At 45.9% G+C, this 21,168-nt stretch overlaps 2 pseudogenes; both read left to right on the top strand.

Annotated features, from left to right (window-relative positions):
* Positions 1-1,828: 1,828 nt before the first annotated feature.
* LOC130320343 (U2 spliceosomal RNA) lies at positions 1,829-1,936 on the top strand (annotated as a pseudogene).
* A 7,405-nt stretch (positions 1,937-9,341) lies between these two features.
* On the top strand, positions 9,342-9,444 carry LOC130320335 (U2 spliceosomal RNA; annotated as a pseudogene).
* The last annotated feature ends 11,724 nt before the right edge of the window (positions 9,445-21,168 follow it).

Below are 21,168 nucleotides of genomic sequence, written 5' to 3'. Positions count from 1 at the left end.
GCACCATAGGTTGTCAAATAAGTTGGATTTAACCAAGACAAGTGAGTCCAATAGGATGCAGGTATGTCCTCTATCCTTACAGCTTCCCATGGCTGTTGGTTTTATACCGTTTGGGGGCAGCCAAGGAGGCGTCAGCAGGCAACACAGGTAAGTGTGTGCTTGTGTGTGTGTGTTTCCTATGCAGATCCTAAACCCAGTATCAAATGCAAGTAGGAGGAGTAAGAAGGGTTCCTGCCAAAGCCAGGTTATGGATTGCATTTAAAAATGGTCCATCAGAGTGAAATGGACTCCCATCTCCCTGCTTAGCAATAATGATATGGGTTTAGGGTCTGCTGTGTGTACTGGTGGGTGACTGCCACCCAGCCAGAGTGTGTATGGGAGGCTGCCAGCCAGCCTCCCTTCCTACAAGTAGTGATGGTGCATGTGAAGGGGACAGCGTTGGTTCCTCCCCTTTCACAGTTATCACTTCTCATCCTTCCTTTTGGCTGGTATCAAATGTGGTGTCTGTTTATATCAGTTTAATATCTGATATGTTCCCTATCTGATAGCAGATATTAAGTGCACCACCAGGTTTCAGTGTTGGAAAGAAAGGTTATCTGTTTATTTGCTGCAGCTGCAGCTGCTTGTTGGCTAGTCCAGTGGGCCCCTACTGCAGACAAAAGACAATAGGTGGTGCCTATGTGCCTAGGTGGATAGGACATCAGCTATGAGGCATTTGTTTGTACAAACTGCTACTCACAACTAATGTTGTAATATAGTGTCTCCATCTGCTGGTGGTATTGAATAAGCAATAGTGCAATGATAGGGTTTGAAAAAGAAGAACAATAAGAAGCAGCAGCATAGGAAAGAAGGAAAACATGGAGAGAAGAAAAAAAGAAGGTAAAAATGAGGTGAAAACATGTTTAAAAAAGTATTTCCATCTCTCTCTCTATATGTATACACATATATATATATATATATATATATATATATATATTTAAAAGAAAAAAAATTATATATATATACATATAGAGAGAGAGAGAGAGAGAGATAAATATATATAGAGATAGATGGGTGGATAGATAGATAGATAGACATACATACACACATACACACATACACACATACATACATACATATGTGTGTATTGTTGGAGTTGCAAACATGGGTGCACTTGACAAACTCAGTGCGGCTATTCCCCATTGAAAGATTGTTGCACCCAGGACCCTTAGCACTGGGATATGCTACTCAATACCACTGGCATGGCCAGGTGTAAACAACATCTGACCTTTGTTGTGTATGTAACCATGGAGATTGTGATGTCGCCTAGGCCCACCAAAGAACAGCCTTGTCAGAAGCAGCACTGCCATGAGCATAAGTAGCAGCACCATAGGTTGTCAAATAAGTTGGATTTAACCAAGACAAGTGAGTCCAATAGGATGCAGGTATGTCCTCTATCCTTACAGCTTCCCGTGGCTGTTGGTTTTATACCGTTTGGGGACAGCAAAGGAGGCGTCAGCAGGCAACACAGGTAAGTGTGTGCTTGTGTGTGTGTGTGTGTTTCCTATGCAGATCCTAAACCCAGTATCAAATGCAAGTAGGAGGAGTAAGAAGGGTTCCTGCCAAAGCCAGGTTATGGATTGCATTTAAAAATGGTCCATCAGAGTGAAATGGACTCCCATCTTCCTGCTTAGCAATAATGATATGGGTTTAGGGTCTGCTGTGTGTACTGGTGGGTGTCTGCCACCCAGCCAGAGTGTGTATGGGAGGCTGCCAGCCAGCCTCCCTTCCTACAAGTAGTGATGGTGCATGTGAAGGGGACAGCGTTGGTTCCTCCCCTTTCACAGTTATCACTTATCATCCTTCCTTTTGGCTGGTATCAAATGTGGTGTCTGTTTATATCAGTTTAATATCTGATATGTCCCCTATCTGGTAGCATATATTAAGTGCACCACCAGGTTTCAGTGTTGGAAAGAAAGATTACCTGTTTATTTGCTGCTGCAGCTGCTTGCTGGCTAGTCCAGTGGGTCCCTACTGCAGGCAAAAGACAATAGGTGGTGCCTATGTGCCTAGGTGGATAGGACATCAGCTATGAGGCATTTGTTTGTACAAACTGCTGCTCACAACTAATGTTGTAATATAGTGTCTCCATCTGCTGGTGGTATTGAATAAGCAATAGTGCAATGATAGGGTCTGAAAAAGAAGAAAAATAAGAAGCAGCAGCATATGAAAAAAGGAGGAAAGAAGGAAAACATGGAGAGAAGAAAAAAAAGAAGGTAAAAATGAGGTGAAAACATGTTTAAGAAAGTATTTCCATCTCTCTCTCTCTCTATATGTATATATATATATATATATATATTTAAAAGAAAAAAAAATTATATATATACATATATACATATAGAGAGAGAGATAAATATATATAGAGATAGATGGGTGGATAGATAGATAGATAGATAGATAGAGAGATACACATACACACACACACACATACACACATACATACATACATAGATATGTGTGTATTGTTGGAGTTGCAAACATGGGTGCACTTGACAAACTCAGTGCGGCTATTCCCCATTGAAAGATTGTTGCACCCAGGACCCTTAGCACTGTGATATGCTACTCAATACCACTGGCATGGCCAGGTGTAAACAACATCTGACCTTTGTTGTGTATGTAACCATGGAGATTGTGATGTCGCCTAGGCTCACCAAAGAACAGCCTTGTCAGAAGCAGCACTGCCATGAGCAGAAGTAGCAGCACCATAGGTTGTCAAATAAGTTGGATTTAACCAAGACAAGTGAGTCCAATAGGATGCAGGTATGTCCTCTATCCTTACAGCTTCCCGTGGCTGTTGGTTTTATACCGTTTGGGGACAGCCAAGGAGGCGTCAGCAGGCAACACAGGTAAGTGTGTGCTTGTGTGTGTGTGTGTGTGTGTTTCCTATGCAGATCCTAAACCCAGTATCAAATGCAAGTAGGAGGAGTAAGAAGGGTTCCTGCCAAAGCCAGGTTATGGATTGCATTTAAAAATGGTCCATCAGAGTGAAATGGACTCCCATCTTCCTGCTTAGCAATAATGATATGGGTTTATGGTCTGCTGTGTGTACTGGTGGGTGACTGCCACCCAGCCAGAGTGTGTATGGGAGGCTGCCAGCCAGCCTCCCTTCCTACAAGTAGTGATGGTGCATGTGAAGGGGACAGCGTTGGTTCCTCCCCTTTCACAGTTATCACTTATCATCCTTCCTTTTGGCTGGTATCAAAAGTGGTGTCTGTTTATATCAGTTTAATATCTGATATGTCCCCTATCTGGTAGCATATATTAAGTGCACCACCAGGTTTCAGTGTTGGAAAGAAAGATTACCTGTTTATTTGCTGCTGCAGCTGCTTGCTGGCTAGTCCAGTGGGTTCCTACTGCAGGCAAAAGACAATAGGTGGTGCCTATGTGCCTAGGTGGATAGGACATCAGCTATGAGGCATTTGTTTGTACAAACTGCTGCTCACAACTAATGTTGTAATATAGTGTCTCCATCTGCTGGTGGTATTGAATAAGCAATAGTGCAATGATAGGGTCTGAAAAAGAAGAAAAATAAGAAGCAGCAGCATATGAAAAAAGGAGGAAAGAAGGAAAACATGGAGAGAAGAAAAAAAAGAAGGTAAAAATGAGGTGAAAACATGTTTAAGAAAGTATTTCCATCTCTCTCTCTCTATGTATATATATATATATATATATATATATATATATATATTTAAAAGAAAAAATATATATATATATACATATATACATATAGAGAGAGAGAGATAAATATATATAGAGATAGATGGGTGGATAGATAGATAGATAGATAGATAGAGAGATACACATACACACATACACACATACACACATACATACATACATAGATATGTGTGTATTGTTGGAGTTGCAAACATGGGTGCACTTGACAAACTCAGTGCGGCTATTCCCCATTGAAAGATTGTTGCACCCAGGACCCTTAGCACTGTGATATGCTACTCAATACCACTGGCATGGCCAGGTGTAAACAACATCTGACCTTTGTTGTGTATGTAACCATGGAGATTGTGATGTCGCCTAGGCTCACCAAAGAACAGCCTTGTCAGAAGCAGCACTGCCATGAGCAGAAGTAGCAGCACCATAGGTTGTCAAATAAGTTGGATTTAACCAAGACAAGTGAGTCCAATAGGATGCAGGTATGTTCTCTATCCTTACAGCTTCCCATGGCTGTTGGTTTTATACCGTTTGGGGACAGCCAAGGAGGCGTCAGCAGGCAACACAGGTAAGTGTGTGCTTGTGTGTGTGTGTGTGTGTGTGTGTGTTTCCTATGCAGATCCTAAACCCAGTATCAAATGCAAGTAGGATGTAACCATGGAGATTGTGATGTCGCCTAGGCCCACCAAAGAACAGCCTTGCCAGAAGCAGCACTGCCATGGCTGTTGGTTTTATACCGTTTGGGGACAGCCAAGGAGGCGTCAGCAGGCAACACATGTAAGTGTGTGCTTGTGTGTGTGTGTGTGTGTGTGTGTTTCCTATGCAGATCCTAAACCCAGTATCAAATGCAAGTAGGAGGAGTAAGAAGGGTTCCTGCCAAAGCCAGGTTATGGATTGCATTTAAAAATGGTCCATCAGAGTGAAATGGACTCCCATCTTCCTGCTTAGCAATAATGATATGGGTTTAGGGTCTGCTGTGTGTACTGGTGGGTGACTGCCACCCAGCCAGAGTGTGTATGGGAGGCTGCCAGCCAGCCTCCCTTCCTACAAGTAGTGATGGTGCATGTGAAGGGGACAGCGTTGGTTCCTCCCCTTTCACAGTTATCACTTCTCATCCTTCCTTTTGGCTGGTATCAAATGTGGTGTCTGTTTATATCAGTTTAATATCTGATATGTCCCCTATCTGGTAGCATATATTAAGTGCACCACCAGGTTTCAGTGTTGGAAAGAAAGATTACCTGTTTATTTGCTGCAGCTGCAGCTGCTTGCTGGCTAGTCCAGTGGGCCCCTACTGCAGGCAAAAGACAATAGGTGGTGCCTATGTGCCTAGGTGGATAGGACATCAGCTATGAGGCATTTGTTTGTACAAACTGCTGCTCACAACTAATGTTGTAATATAGTGTCTCCATCTGCTGGTGGTATTGAATAAGCAATAGTGCAATGATAGGGTTTGAAAAAGAAGAAAAATAAGAAGCAGCAGCATAGGAAAGAAGGAAAACATGGAGAGAAGAAAAAAAGAAGGTAAAAATGAGGTGAAAACATGTTTAAAAAAGTATTTCCATCTCTCTCTCTCTCTATATGTATATACATATATATATATATATATATATATATATATTTAAAAGAAAAAAAAATTATATATATATATATATATATATATATAGTCCCAAAATAATGCAGCACTACTTATCCAGTCCAGCAAACAATGGTGGTGCCAGCGTCCAAAAACAAGACTCGATCAAAGTCCTCCATAGACAGAAACCCAAAAACAGGCGCAGCACTCCAAAAAATAGTGTGATTTAATATCTCATGTCAGCATTACAACGTTTCAACTCCTCCTGGAGCCTTGAAAATGGCTCCAGGAGGAGTTGAAACGTTGTAATGCTGACATGAGATATTAAATCACACTATTTTTTGGAGTGCTGCGCCTGTTTTTGGTTTCTATATATATATATATATATATATATATATATATATATATATATATATATATATATATATATATATACATATAGAGAGAGAGAGAGAGATAAATATATATAGAGATAGTTGGGTGGATAGATAGATAGATAGATAGATAGATAGATACACATACATACATACATACATACATACATACGTGTTTATTGTTGGAGTTGCAAACATGGGTGCACTTGACAAACTCAGTGCGGCTATTCCCCATTGAAAGATTGTTGCACCCAGGACCCTTAACACTGGGATATGCTACTCAATACCACTGGCATGGCCAGGTATAAACAACATCTGACCTTTGTTGTGTATGTAACCATGGAGATTGTGATGTCGCCTAGGCCCACCAAAGAACAGCCTTGTCAGAAGCAGCACTGCCATGAGCAGAAGTAGCAGCACCATAGGTTGTCAAATAAGTTGGATTTAACCAAGACAAGTGAGTCCAATAGGATGCAGGTATGTCCTCTATCCTTACAGCTTCCCGTGGCTGTTGGTTTTATACCGTTTGGGGACAGCCAAGGAGGCGTCAGCAGGCAACACAGGTAAGTGTGTGCTTGTATGTGTGTGTGTGTGTGTGTGTGTGTGTGTGTTTCCTATGCAGATCCTAAACCCAGTATCAAATGCAAGTAGGAGGAGTAAGAAGGGTTCCTGCCAAAGCCAGGTTATGGATTGCATTTAAAAATGGTCCATCAGAGTGAAATGGACTCCCATCTTCCTGCTTAGCAATAATGATATGGGTTTAGGGTCTGCTGTGTGTACTGGTGGGTGACTGCCACCCAGCCAGAGTGTGTATGGGAGGCTGCCAGCCAGCCTCCCTTCCTACAAGTAGTGATGGTGCATGTGAAGGGGACAGCGTTGGTTCCTCCCCTTTCACAGTTATCACTTCTCATCCTTCCTTTTGGCTGGTATCAAATGTGGTGTCTGTTTATATCAGTTTAATATCTGATATGTCCCCTATCTCGTAGCATATATTAAATGCACCACCAGGTTTCAGTGTTGGAAAGAAAGATTACCTGTTTATTTGCTGCTACTGCTGCAGCTGCTTGCTGGCTAGTTCAGTGGGTCCCTACTGCAGGCAAAAGACAATAGGTGGTGCCTATGTGCCTAGGTGGATAGGACATCAGCTATGAGGCATTTGTTTGTACAAACTGCTGCTCACAACTAATGTTGTAATATAGTGTCTCCATCTGCTGGTGGTATTGAATAAGCAATAGTGCAATGATAGGGTCTGAAAAAGAAGAAAAATAAGAAGCAGCAGCATATGAAAAAAGGAGGAAAGAAGGAAAACATGGAGAGAAGAAAAACAAAGAAGGTAAAAATGAGGTGAAAACATGTTTAAAAAATTATTTCCATCTCTCTCTCTCTCTATATGTATATATATATATATATATATATATATATATATATTTTTTTTTTTAAAAGAAAAAAAATTATATATATACATATAGAGAGAGAGAGATAAATATATATAGAGATAGATGGGTGGATAGATAGATAGATAGATAGATAGAGAGATACACATACATACACACATACACACATACACACATACACACATACACACATACACACATACACACATACACACATACATACATATGTGTGTATTGTTGGAGTTGCAAACATGGGTGCACTTGACAAACTCAGTGCGGCTATTCCCCATTGAAAGATTGTTGCATCCAGGTCCCTTAGCACTGTGATATGCTACTCAATACCACTGGCATGGCCAGGTGTAAACAACATCTGACCTTTGTTGTGTATGTAACCATGGAGATTGTGATGTCGCCTAGGCCCACCAAAGAACAGCCTTGTCAGAAGCAGCACTGCCATGAGCAGAAGCAGCAGCACCATAGGTTGTCAAATAAGCTGGATTTAACCAAGACAAGTGAGTCCAATAGGATGCAGGTATGTCCTCTATCCTTACAGCTTCCCGTGGCTGTTGGTTTTATACCGTTTGGGGACAGCCAAGGAGGCGTCAGCAGGCAACACAGGTAAGTGTGTGCTTGTGTGTGTGTGTGTGTTTCCTATGCAGATCCTAAACCCAGTATCAAATGCAAGTAGGAGGAGTAAGAAGGGTTCCTGCCAAAGCCAGTTTATGGATTGCATTTAAAAATGGTCCATCAGAGTGAAATGGACTCCCATCTTCCTGCTTAGCAATAATGATATGGGTTTAGGGTCTGCTGTGTGTACTGTTGGGTGACTGCCACCCAGCCAGAGTGTGTATGGGAGGCTGCCAGCCAGCCTCCCTTCCTACAAGTAATGATGGTGCATGTGAAGGGGACAGCGTTGGTTCCTCCCCTTTCACAGTTATCACTTCTCATCCTTCTTTTTGGCTGGTATCAAATGTGGTGTCTGTTTATATCAGTTTAATATCTGATATGTCCCCTATCTGATAGCATATATTAAATGCACCACCAGGTTTCAGTGTTGGAAAGAAAGATTATCTGTTTATTTGCTGCAGCTGCTTGCTGGCTAGTCCAGTGGGCCCCTACTGCAGGCAATAGACAATAGGTGGTGCCTATGTGCATAGGTGGATAGGACATCAGCTATGAGGCATTTGTTTGTACAAACTGCTGCTCACAACTAATGTTGTAATATAGTGTCTCCATCTGCTGGTGGTATTGAATAAGCAATAGTGCAATGATAGGGTCTGAAAAAGAAGAAAAATAAGAAGCAGCAGCATAGGAAAAAAGGAGGAAAGAAGGTAAAAATTAGGTGAAAACATGTTTAAAAAAGTATTTCCATCTCTCTCTCTCTATATGTATATACATATATATATATATATATATATATATATATATATATTTAAAAGAAAGAAAAAAATAATATATATATATATATATATATATATATATATATACATATATAGAGAGAGAGAGATAAATATATATAGAGATAGATGGGTGGATAGATAGATAGATAGATAGACAGACATACATACATATGTGTGTATTGTTGGAGTTGCAAACATGGGTGCACTTGACAAACTCAGTGCGGCTATTCCCCATTGAAAGATTGTTGCATCCAGGACCCTTAGCACTGTGATATGCTACTCAATACCACTGGCATGGCCAGGTGTAAACAACATCTGACCTTTGTTGTGTATGTAACCATGGAGATTGTGATGTCGCCTAGGCCCACCAAAGAACAGCCTTGTCAGAAGCAGCACTGCCATGAGCAGAAGCAGCAGCACCATAGGTTGTCAAATAAGCTGGATTTAACCAAGACAAGTGAGTCCAATAGGATGCAGGTATGTCCTCTATCCTTACAGCTTCCCGTGGCTGTTGGTTTTATACCGTTTGGGGACAGCCAAGGAGGCGTCAGCAGGCAACACAGGTAAGTGTGTGCTTGTGTGTGTGTGTGTGTGTGTGTTTCCTATGCAGATCCTAAACCCAGTATCAAATGCAAGTAGGAGGAGTAAGAAGGGTTCCTGCCAAAGCCAGGTTATGGATTGCATTTAAAAATGGTCCATCAGAGTGAAATGGACTCCCATCTTCCTGCTTAGCAATAATGATATGGGTTTAGGGTCTGCTGTGTGTACTGGTGGGTGACTGCCACCCAGTCAGAGTGTGTATGGGAGGCTGCCAGCCAGCCTCCCTTCCTACAAGTAGTGATGGTGCATGTGAAGGGGACAGCGTTGGTTCCTCCCCTTTCACAGTTATCACTTCTCATCTTTCCTTTTGGCTGGTATCAAATGTAGTGTCTGTTTATATCAGTTTAATATCTGATATGTCCCCTATCTGGTAGCATATATTAAGTGCACCACCAGGTTTCAGTGTTGGAAAGAAAGATTACCTGTTTATTTACTACTGCTGCAGCTGCTTTCTGGCTAGTCCAGTGGGCCCCTACTGCAGGCAAAAGACAATAGGTGGTGCCGCTTGTGTCTGGCCCCTGTTGGAGCGACCAGGCACAGGACTGCTGCTGCTGCTGCTGAATGTCCTCTTTAATTGAATAAGCTCAGCAACCAGCACACCTGTGCAGGTTGGACATGACATGATAGGTAGAAGTCTTTCAGGTAGTGGGTGTTGAATCTTGTATGATGAGGTTTCTAGGAGGGGGTGTGTTATGCAGATTAGGGTGGATGGAGAGAGATCTGAGAAAGCCGTATGCTTTGGTGAGTCCTGGTTGGTATGGGTTTGTTGAGGTGTTCATGAGAAAGTTTGGTTTGATTGGTGTGAGACAGGATGTGTTAAAGGAGAAGAAGAGTATGGTGAAGTGTATTAGGGTGAAGGATGTTCAGTGTAATATTAATATGGTGAGAGAATAGAATGTGAGTAAAGTGTGGAAGAGTTTGGAGACAGATGGTATGACTAATAGACAGAGAGAGATTGTATGGCAGAGTTTGCATGGTGCATTGCCAGTGAGAGAGGTACAGAAGAGTCGGGGGATTGGAAGAAGTGAGAGATGTCCGAGAGAGGGTTGTGGAGGGAATGAGATTATTATGCATTTGTTTTGGAATTGTGATAGAGCGCAAGAAGTGTGGAAGGGAATTGGTCCGTTGGCTAAAGAATTTATGGGGGTAAGAAAGTGGTCTTTTGAAGTGATTATGTTTGGTCTGGGGGTGGTAGGTGGGAGGAAGGAGAGAATGTTATATGTGTTGTTAGCAATAATTAAGGAGGTATTGTGGGATGTTAGGAATTTGTATATACCGTATTTATCGTCGTATAACACGCACTTTTTAGGCTAAAATTTTTAGCCTAAAGTCTATGTGCGTGTTATACGCCGATACCACCCCAGGAAAGGCAGGGGGAGAGAGGCCGTCGCTGCCCGCTTCTCTCCCCCTGCCTTCCCTGGGGTCTAGAGCCCTGCTGCCGGCCCTTCTCACCCCCTGGCTATCAGCGCCGCTGCCCGTTCTGTCCCCCTGACTATCGGTACCGGCGAGAGAAGGGGCAGCGGCACCCATTGCCGGCGCCGCTGCCCCGTTGCCTCCCCCCATCCCCGGTGGCATAATTACCTGGGTCGGGTCCGCGCTGCTGCAGGCCTCCGGCGTGCGTCCCCTTCGTCGTTGCTATGCGCTGCACGGCGCGGCGCATGACGTCAGTGCGCCGCGCCATTCATAGCAACGACGCAGGGGCTGCACGCCGGAGGCCTGCAGCAGCGCGGACCCGACCCAGGTAATTAAGCCACCGGGGATGGGGGGAGGCAATGGGGCAGTGGCGCCGGCAATGGGTGCCGCTGCCCCTTCTCTCCCCCTGGCTGTCGGCGCCGCTTCTCTCCCCCTGGCTATCGGCGCCGGCAATGGGGCGCCGGTACCGATAGTCTGGGGGACAGAACGGGCAGCGGCGCCGATAGCCAGGGGGAGAGAAGGGCCGGCAGCAGGGCTCTAGACCCCAGGAAAGGCAGGGGGAGAGAAGCGGGCAGCGACGGCCTCTCTCGCCCTGCATTTCCTGGGGGTGTATCGGGGTATACACGCGCACACACGCACCCTCATTTTACCATGGATATTTGGGTAAACAACTTTTTTTACCCAAATATCCTTGGTAAAATGAGGGTGCGTGTTATAGGCCGGTGCGTGGTATACCCCGATAAATACGGTATTTAAGAAGAAGGATGTGTCGGTTGAAGAGTGTATGAGAATGATATTAGATAGATTGCATACTGTATATTTGTGGGATAAGAAGAGATTTGGAGAGGATGATGCGGAGGGGACTTGGAAGTTTTTAAAATGGAGACACGTTGTGAGGGTATGAGGGTGGTGTGTTGTTATGCTATGTACTTTGTTTTGGGGTGTATTTTGTTATATGTTGATAAAGTAACCTAATGATGAGTTTGGTGAATTGTGACTAAGTTCAGTAAATCTGAGAGGCAAACGTGAAGTAAACCTGAACGATTAAGTTTTAATTCAAACCTGAAGGTTTAAAAAAAAAATAAAAATAAAAAAGTCTGTTTTTATCAGTTTAACCCCTTCAGGACGGAGCCCATTTTGGCCTTAAGGACCGGAGCGTTTTTTGCACATCTGACCACTGTCACTTTAAACATTAATAACTCTGGAATGCTTTTAGTTATCATTCTGATTCCGAGATAGTTTTTTCGTGACATATTATACTTTAACATAGTGGTAAATTTTTGTCGATACTTGCATCCTTTCTTGGTGAAAAATCCGTAAATTTGATGAAATATTTGAAAATTTTGCATTTTTCTAACTTTGAAGCTCTCAGCTTGTAAGGAAAATGGATATTACGAATACATTTTTTTTTGGTTCACATATACAATATGTCTACTTTATGTTTGCATCATAAAATTTACGTGTTTTTACTTTTGGAAGACACCAGAGGGCTTCAACGGTCAGCAGCAATTTTCCGATTTTTCACAAAATTTTCAAACTCAGTATTTTTCAGGGACCAGTTCACGTTTGAAGTGGATTTGAAGGGTCTTCATATTAGAAATACCCCATAAATTACCCCATTATAAAAACTACACCCCCCAAAGTATTCAAAATGACATTCAGTCAGCGTTTTAACCCTTTAGGTGTTTCACACGAATAGCAGCAAAGTGAAGGAGAAAATTCACAATCTTCATTTTTTACACTCACATGTTCTTGTAGACCCAATTTTAGAATTTTTACAAGGGGTAAAAGGACAAAATTTTTACTTGTATTTGTAGCCCAATTTCTCTCGAGTAAGGACATACCTCATATGTCTATGTAAAGTGTTCGGCGGGCGCAGTAGAGGGCTCAGAAGGGAAGGAGCGACAAGGGGATTTTGGAGAGTACGTTTTTCTGAAATGGTTTTTGGGGGGCATGTTACCTTTAGGAAGCCCTTATGGTGCCAGAACAGCAAAAAAAAAAAAACACATGGCATACCATTTTGGAAACTAGACCCCTCGGGGAATGTAACATGGGATAAAGTGAACCTTAATACCCCACAGGTGTTTCACGACTTTTGCAAATGTAAAAAAATAAAATAAATTTTTTACCTAAAATGCTTGTTTTCCCGAAAAATTTTTATTTTTAAAAAGGGTAATAGCAGAAAACACCCCTAAAAATTTGAAGCCCAATTTCTCCCGATTCAGAAAACACCCCATATGGGGGTGAAAAGTGCTCTGCTGGCGCACTACAGGTCTCGGAAGAGAAGGAGTCACATTTGGCTTTTTGAACGCAAATTTTTCTCTGGGGGCATGCCGCATTTAGGAAGCCCCTATGGTGCCAGGACAGCAAAAAACCCCCCACATGGCATACCATTTTGGAAACTAGACCCCTCGGGGAACGTAACAAGGGGTTAAGTGAACCTTTATACCCCACAGGTGTTTCACGACTTTTGCATATGTAAAAAAAAAAAAAAATTTTTTTTTACCTAAAATGCTTGTTTTCCCAAAAATTTTACATTTTTAAAAAGGGTAAAAGCAGAAAATACCCCCCAAAATTTGTAACCCAATTTCTCCCAAGTACGGCGATACCCCATATGTGACCCTTAACTGTTGCCTTGAAATACGACAGGGCTCCAAAGTGAGAGCGCCATGCGCATTTGAGGCCTAAATTAGGGATTGCTTAGGGGTGGACATAGGGGTATTCTACGCCAGTGATTCCCAAACAGGGTGCCTCCAGCTGTTGCAAAACTCCCAGCATGCCTGGACAGTCAACGGCTGTCCGACAATACTGGGAGTTGTTTTGCAACAGCTGGAGGCTCCGTTCTGGAAACAGTGGCGTACCAGGCGTTTTTCATTTTTATTGGGGAGGGGGGGGGGGCTGTGTAGGGGTATGTGTATACGTAGTGTTTTTTACTTTTTATTTTATTTTTTGTGGTAGTGTAGTGTAGTGTTTTTAGGGTACAGTCACACGGGCGGGGGTTCACAGTAGTTTCTCGCTGGCAATTTGAGCTGCAGCAGAAAGTTTGCGGCAGCTCAAATTTGCAGCCAGATACTTACTGTAATCTTCCGCCCATGTGAGTGTACCCTGTACGTTCACATTGGGGGGGACATCCAGCTGTTGCATAACTACAACTCCCAGCATGCCCGTTGGCTGTCGGTGACTGCTGAGAGTTGCAGTTTTGCAACAACTGTAGGCACACTGGTTATGTATCACTGAGTTTGTGACCTAACTCAGTGTTTCACAACCAGTGTGCCTCCAGCTGTTGCAAAACTACAACTCCCAGCATGTACGGTGCATGGTGTACGGTGACTGCTGAGAGTTGTAGTTTGCAACAGCTGGAGGCACACCGGTCGTGAAACACTGAGTTAGGTAAAAAAAAACTCTGAGTTTCACTACCAGTGTGCCTTCAGCTGTTGCAAAACTACAACTCTCAGCAGTCACCGACAGCCAACGGGCATGCTGGGAGTTGTAGTTATGCAACCAGCAGATGCACCACTACAACTCCCAGCATGCACTTTAGCTGTTTGTGCAACCTGGGAGTTGTAGTTATACAACAGCTGAAGGTACACTTTTCCATAGAAAGAATGTGCCTCCAGCTGTTGCAAAACCATAAGTCCCAGCATGCCCATAAGGGAATGCTGGGAGTTGTGGTGGTCTGCCTCCTGCTGTTGCATAACTACAGCTCCCAGCATGCCCTTTTTGCATGCTGGGAGCTGTTGCTAAGCAACAGCAGGAGGCTGTCACTCACCTCCAACGATCCAGACGCTGCAGGTCAGTCCCGCCGCCGCAGCTGCTCCTGGGGCCCCGATCCCAACAGGGGCGCCGGGGATCGGGGTCCCCAGCACCCGGGGTGGACGTCCCGCACCCGCTCACGTCCTCCGGAAGAGGGGCGGAGTGGGTGCGGGAGTGACACCCGCAGCAGGCGCCCTGATTGGTCGGCCGGTAATCCGGCCGACGAATCAGGGCGATCGTGAGGTGGCACCAGTGCCACATCACCCCTGCAGGCTCTGGCTGTTCGGGGCCGTCAGAGACGGCCCCGAACAGCCAGATATTCCGGGTCATCGGGTCACTGGAGACCCGATTGACCCGGAATTGCCGCAGATCGCTGGACTGAATTGTCCAGCGATCTGCGGCGATCGCCGACATGGGGGGGCATAATGACCCCCCTGGGTGATATGCCGGGATGTCTGCTGAACGATTTCAGCAGGCATCCGGCTCCGGTCCCCAACCGGCTAGCGGTGGGGGCCGGAATTCCCACGGGCGTATGGATACGCCCTCGGTCCTTAAGGACTCGGGATGCAGGGCGTATCCATACGCCCTATGTCCTGAAGAGGTTAATATCTGATCTGTCACCTATCTGATACCATAGATTAAGTGCACCACCAGGTTTCAGTGTTGGAAAGAAAGATTATCTGTTTATTTGCTGCTGCAGCTGCTTGCTGGCTAGTCCAGTGGGCCCTTACTGCAGGCAAAAGACAATAGGTGGTGCGCTTGTGTCTGGCCCCTGTTGGAGCGACCAGGCACAGGACTGCTGCTGCTGCTGCTGAATGTCCTCTTTAATGGAATAAGCTCAGCAACCAGCACACCTGTGCAGGTTGGACATGACATGATAGGTAGCTGTCTTTCAGGTAGTGGGTGCTGAATCTTGTTAATTGACATGGGGGTGTCATTGCTGTTGATTGACCATGCATTGGTACTGTGGTATTGGAATAATAAAAACAAATGTTGCCAGCCAGCCATCCATTGCAATAATGGATAGGACATCAGCTATGAGGCATTTGTTTGTACAAACTGCTGCTCACAACTAATGTTGTAATATAGTGTCTCCATCTGCTGGTGGTATTGAATAAGCAATAGTGCAATGATAGGGTCTGAAAAAGAAGAAAAATAAGAATCAGCAGCATAGGAAAAAAGGAGGAAAGAAGGAAAACATGGAGAGAAGAAAAAAAAGAAGGTAAAAAAAGGTGAAAACATGTTTAAAAACGTGTTTCCATCTCTCTCTCTCTCTCTCTCTCTCTCTCTCTCTCTCTCTCTCTCTCTCTCTCTCTCTCTCTCTCTCTCTCTCTCTCTCTCTCTATATATATATATATCAATATCTATCTATCTATCTATATATATATATAAAATTTAGATGAAGGGGAGCACCTTGCTCAAGGATTCCAGATCCGTGTGGGTGCACAGCTTCAGGAACAGACCAATTCCCAAGTAATATCAAAAGCAAAGTAGAAGCGGCACTCCAAAATATAAATAAAGCGTGTATTTATTCACACATCTGTGCAGAAAGCGACGTTTCGGCTCGACAATAGAGCCTTTCTCAAGCATGCTTGAGCAAGGCTCTATTGTCGAGCCGAAACGTCGCTTTCCTCACAGATGTGTGAATAAATCCACGCTTTATTGATATTTTGGAGTGCCGCTTCTACTTTGCTTTTGATATATATATATATATATATATATATATATATATATATAAAAGAAAAAAAAATATATATATAGAGAGAGAGAAAGATAAATATATATATAGAGATAGATAGATACACATACATACACATAGGCGTGCACACGGGGTGTGCCGGGTGTGCCCAGGCACACCTTAATCCAGTGGCGTTGCGACCCGGGTGCGGCCCGCACCGGGTGACACCAAGACGCTCCGCAGCACCCCCCATCTGTGCCCGACCGTCCTTCACCAGCCCAGACCTCCGCCCCCCCCCGTCAGGCGCACCGCACAGCGCTGCCTCCTGCTCCTGTTTGTGCCCCGCTCCGCTCTGGCTCACCTTCAGTTGGTTCGGTCATGTGACGGCACGTTACTGCCGTCACATGACCTTCAGGACGTCACGCTGTATTCAAGGACGCCGGCCCCAGAGCGTGACGTGACGGTACGCGGTTCGCAGGATTACCGCGCTGAGTGAGTGAATGTTATTTCAACCTGCCTACTGGGTCTGGGGGGATAGGGTTAATCTGGGAGGTACTTCATTCCTACAGGGGGGGAGAGGGGGTTAAACTGGGGGGTTCTACCATCCTACTGGGGGGAGGGGGTAATCAGGGGGTACTACCTTCTAACAGGGTGGGGGGATAGGGTTAATCTGGGGGGTACTGCATTCCTACAGGTGGGGAGGGGGTTAATCTGGTGCCCCGAGTAGGCAGGTAGTACCCCCAGATTAACCCCCTCCCCCCAGTAGGATAGTAGTACCCCCAGATTAACCCCCCCCCCAGTAAGAAGGTAGTACCCTCATATTAACCCCCTATTCCTGCCAGTAGGAAGGTAGCACCCCCAGATGCTGGTGGCCTCCATGTCTATTTTGCTTTTGTAGGGAACTGTACTGCACCTAATGTGGCGAATTATACTGCACCTAATGTGGGAACTATACTGTACCTAATGTGGGAACTATACTGCACCTAATGTGGGGGAACATACTGCACCTAATGTGGGAACTGTACTGCCAACCTAATGTGGGGGAACTATACTGCACCTAATGTGGGGAACTATACTGCACCTAATGTGGGGAACTATACTGCACCTAATGTGGGGGAACTATACTGCACCTAATGTGGGGGAACTATACTGCACCTAATGTGGGGGAACTATACTGCACCTAATGTGGGGAACTATACTGCACGTAATGTGGCAAATTATACCGCACCTAATGTGGGGGAACATACTGCACCTAATGTGGGAACTATACTGCACCTAATGTGGGGAACTATACTGCCAACCTAATGTGGGGGAACTATACTGCACCTAATGTGGGGAACTATACTGCACCTAATGTGGGGAACTATACTGCACCTAATGTGGGGGAACTATACTGCACCTAATGTGGGGGAACTATACTGCACCTAATGTGGGGAACTATACTGCACCTAATGTGGGGGAACTATACTGCACCTAATGTAGGGGAACTATACTGCCAGCCTAATGTGGGGGAACTGTACTGCACCTAATGTGGGGGAACTGTACTGCACCTAATGTGGGGGAACTGTACTGCACCTAATGTGGGGGAACTGTACTGTACCTAATGTGGGGGAACTGTACTGCACCTAATGTGGGGGAACTGTACTGCACCTAATGTGGGGGAACTGTACTGCACCTAATGTGGGGGGAACTATACTGCACCTAATGTGGGGAACTATACTGCCAACCTAATGTGGGGAAACTGTACTGCACCTAATGTGGGGGAAGTATACTGCACCTAATGTGGGGAACTATACTGCACCTAATGTGGGGGAACTATACTGCACCTAATGTGGGGGAACTATACTGCACCTAATGTGGGGAACTATACTGCCAACCTAATGTGGGGAACTATACTGCCAACCTAATGTGGTGGGACTTATACTGCACCTAGTCTGGCGGGACTTATACTGCACCTAATGTGGGGGAACTATACTGCACCTAATGTGGGGGAACTATAGTAACTGTGTGCGTATATATATATATATATATATATATATATACACGCGCGCAGCGTGAGTTTGTGCTTTAGGGTGCACACCCTAATGCAATAGGCTGCGCACGCCTATGTACATACATACATACATATGTGTGTATTGATGGAGTTGCAAACAACATGGGTGCACTTGACAAACTCAGCACAGCTATTCCCCATTGTAAGATTGTTGCATGCAGGACCCTTAGCACTGTGATATGCTACTCAATACCGTTGGCGTGGCCAGGTGTAAATAACATCTCACCTTTGTTGTGTAAGTAACCATGGAGATTGTGATGTCGCCTAGGCCCACCAAAGAACAGCCTTGTCAGAAGCAGAGCCAGACATGAGAGCAAGCAAGCGAGCCAGAAATGAGTGCAAGCTAGCGAGCTAGATATGAACGCGAGCAAGACATGAGAGCAAGCGAGCGAGCCAGATATGCGAGCGAGCGAGACATATAAGTGAGCGAGCCAGACAAGTGAGCAAGAGAGCGAGTCAGATATGAGAACGAGCTAGCCAGATATGCGAGCGAGCAAGCCAGATAAGAGAGCGAGCCAGACAAAAGAGCAAGCGAGTAAGCCAGATATGAGAGAAAGCGAGCGAGCCAGATATGAGAACGAGCGAGCCAGTTATGATAGCATGCAAGCAAGCCAGATATGCGAGCGAGCCAGACAAGAGAGAAAGCGAGCCAGATATGATAGCAAGCGAGCAAGCCAGATATGAGAGCGAGCCAGATAAGAGAGCGAACCAGACAAGAGAGAAAGCAAGCGAGACAGATATGAGAGCGAGCGAGCCAGATATGAGAGCGAGCCAGACATGAAAGCAAGCCAGATATGAGAGCGAGCGAGCTAGACATGAGAGCAAGCGAGCGAGCCAGATATGAGAGCGAGCGAGCCAGATATGAGAGCGAGCCAGACATGAGAGCAAGCGAGCCAGATATGAGAGCGAGCGAGCCAGACATGAGCGCAAGCGAGCGAGCCAGATATGAGAGCAAGTGAGTGAGCCAGATATGCGAGCGAGCCAGACAAGAGAGCAAGGGAGCGAGCCAGATATGAGAGCAAGCGAGCGAGCCAGATGTGAGGGCGAGACAGATAAGAGAGCGAGCCAGACAAGAGAGCAAGCGAGTGAGCCAGATATGAGAGCAAGCGAGCGAGCCAGATGTGAGAGCGGGCGAGCCAGATATGCGAGCGAGCCAGATAAGAGAGCGTGCCAGACAAGAGAGCAAGCGAGCGAGCAAGCCAGATGTGAGAGAGAGCGAGGCAGATAAGAGAGCGAGCCAGACAAAAGAGCAAGCGAGCCAGATATGAGAGCAAGCGAGCGAGCCAGATGTGAGAGCGAGACAGATAAGAGAGCGAGCCAGACAAGAGAGCAAGCGAGCGAGCCAGATATGAGGGCAAGCGAGCGATCCAGATATGAGAGCGAGCGAACCAGACATGAGAGCGAGCCAGATATGAAAGCAAGCGAGCGAGCCAGATATGCGAGCGAGCAAGCCAGATAACAGAGTGAGCCAGATATAAGAGCAAGCGAGAGAGCCAGATGTGAGAGCAAGCGTGCCAGATATGCGAGCGAGCCATATAAGAGAGCGAGAGACAAGAGAGCAAGCGAGCGAGCCAGATATGAGAGCGAGCGAGCAAGCCAGATGTGAGAGAGAGCGAGCCAGACAAGGAAGCAAGCGAGCGAGCCAGATATGAGAGCAAGCGAGCGATCCAGATATGACAGGAGCGAGCCAGACATGAGAGCGAGCCAGATATGAAAGCAAGCGAGCGATCCAGATATGCGAGCGAGCAAGCCAGATAAGAGAGTGAGCCAGGTATAAGAGCAAGCGAGAGAGCCAGATGTGAAAGCAAGCGTGCCAGATATGCGAGCGAGCCATATAAGAGAGCGAGAGAGACAAGAGAGCAAGTGAGCGAGCCAGATGTGAGAGCGAGCGAGCGAGCCAGATGTGAAAGCGAGCGTGCCAGATATGCGAGCGAGCCATATAAGATAGCAAGCGAGCGAGCCAGATATGAGAGCGAGCGAACCAGACATGAGAGAGAGCCAGATATGAAAGCAAGCGAGCGAGCCAGATATGCGAGCGAGCAAGCCAGATAAGAGAGTGAGCCAGATATAAGAGCAAGCGAGAGAGCCAGATATGAGAGCAAGCGTGCCAGATATGCGAGCGAGCCATATAAGAGAGCAAGAGACAAGAGAGCAAGCGAGCGAGCCAGATATGAGAGCAAGCGAGCGAGCCAGATGTGAGAGCGAGACAGATAAGAGAGCGAGCCAGACGAGAGCAAGCGAGCGAGCCAGATATGAGAGCAAGCGAGCGAGACAGATGTGAGAGCGGGCGAGCCAGATATGCGAGCGAGCCAGATAAGAGAGCGAGCCAGACAAGAGAGCAAGCGAGCCAGCCAGATATGAGAGCAAGCCAGATGTGAGAGAGAGCGAGGCAGATAAGAGAGCGAGCCAGACAAGGAAGCAAGCGAGCGAGCCAGATATGAGAGCAAGCGAGCGATCCAGATATGAGAGTGAGCCAGATATAATAGCAAGCGAGAGAGCCAGATGTGAGAGCAAGCGTGCCAGATATGCGAGCGAGCCATATAAGAGAGCGAGAGAGCAAGTGAGCGAGCCAGATGTGAGAGCGAGCGAGCCAGATATGCGAGCAAGCGAGCGAGCCATATGTGAAAGCGAGCGTGCCAGATATGCGAGCGAGCCATATAAGAGAGCAAGCGAGCGAGCCAGATGTGAGAGCGAGCCAGACATGCGTGCAATTCAGATATGAGAGCGAGCCAGAAGAGAGAGCAAGCGCGCGTGCCAGATATGAGAGCGAGTCAGATAAGAGAGCGAACCAGATAAGAGAGCAAGCGAGCGAGACAGATATGAGAGCGAGCGAGCCAGACATGAGAGCAAGCGAGCGACCCAAATATGAGAGCGAGCGAGCCAGATATGCGAGCGAGGGAGCCAGATAAGAGAGCGAGCCAGACAAGAGAGCAAGCTAGCGAGCCAGATGTGAGAGCGAGCGAGCCAGATGTGAGTGAGCCATATAAGAGAGCGAGACAGACAAGAGAGCAAGCGAGCAAGCCAGATATGAGAGCAAGAGAGCATACCAGACATGAGAGCGAGCCAGACAAGAGTGCAAGCGAGCGAGCCAGATATGAGAGCAAGCGAGTGAGCCAGACATGCAAGCGAGCAAGCTATATAAGAGAGCGAGCCAGACATGAGAGCAAGCGAGCGAGCCAGATATGAGAGCGAGCGAGCCAGACATGAGAGCAAGCGAACGAG

The sequence above is a fragment of the Hyla sarda genome, unplaced genomic scaffold (assembly GCF_029499605.1).
Source record: "Hyla sarda isolate aHylSar1 unplaced genomic scaffold, aHylSar1.hap1 scaffold_22, whole genome shotgun sequence".
NCBI classification, from domain to species: Eukaryota; Metazoa; Chordata; class Amphibia; order Anura; family Hylidae; genus Hyla; species Hyla sarda.
Note: the sequence above shows the minus strand (reverse complement) of the source record. Positions and strands in the feature narration are given on the sequence as shown.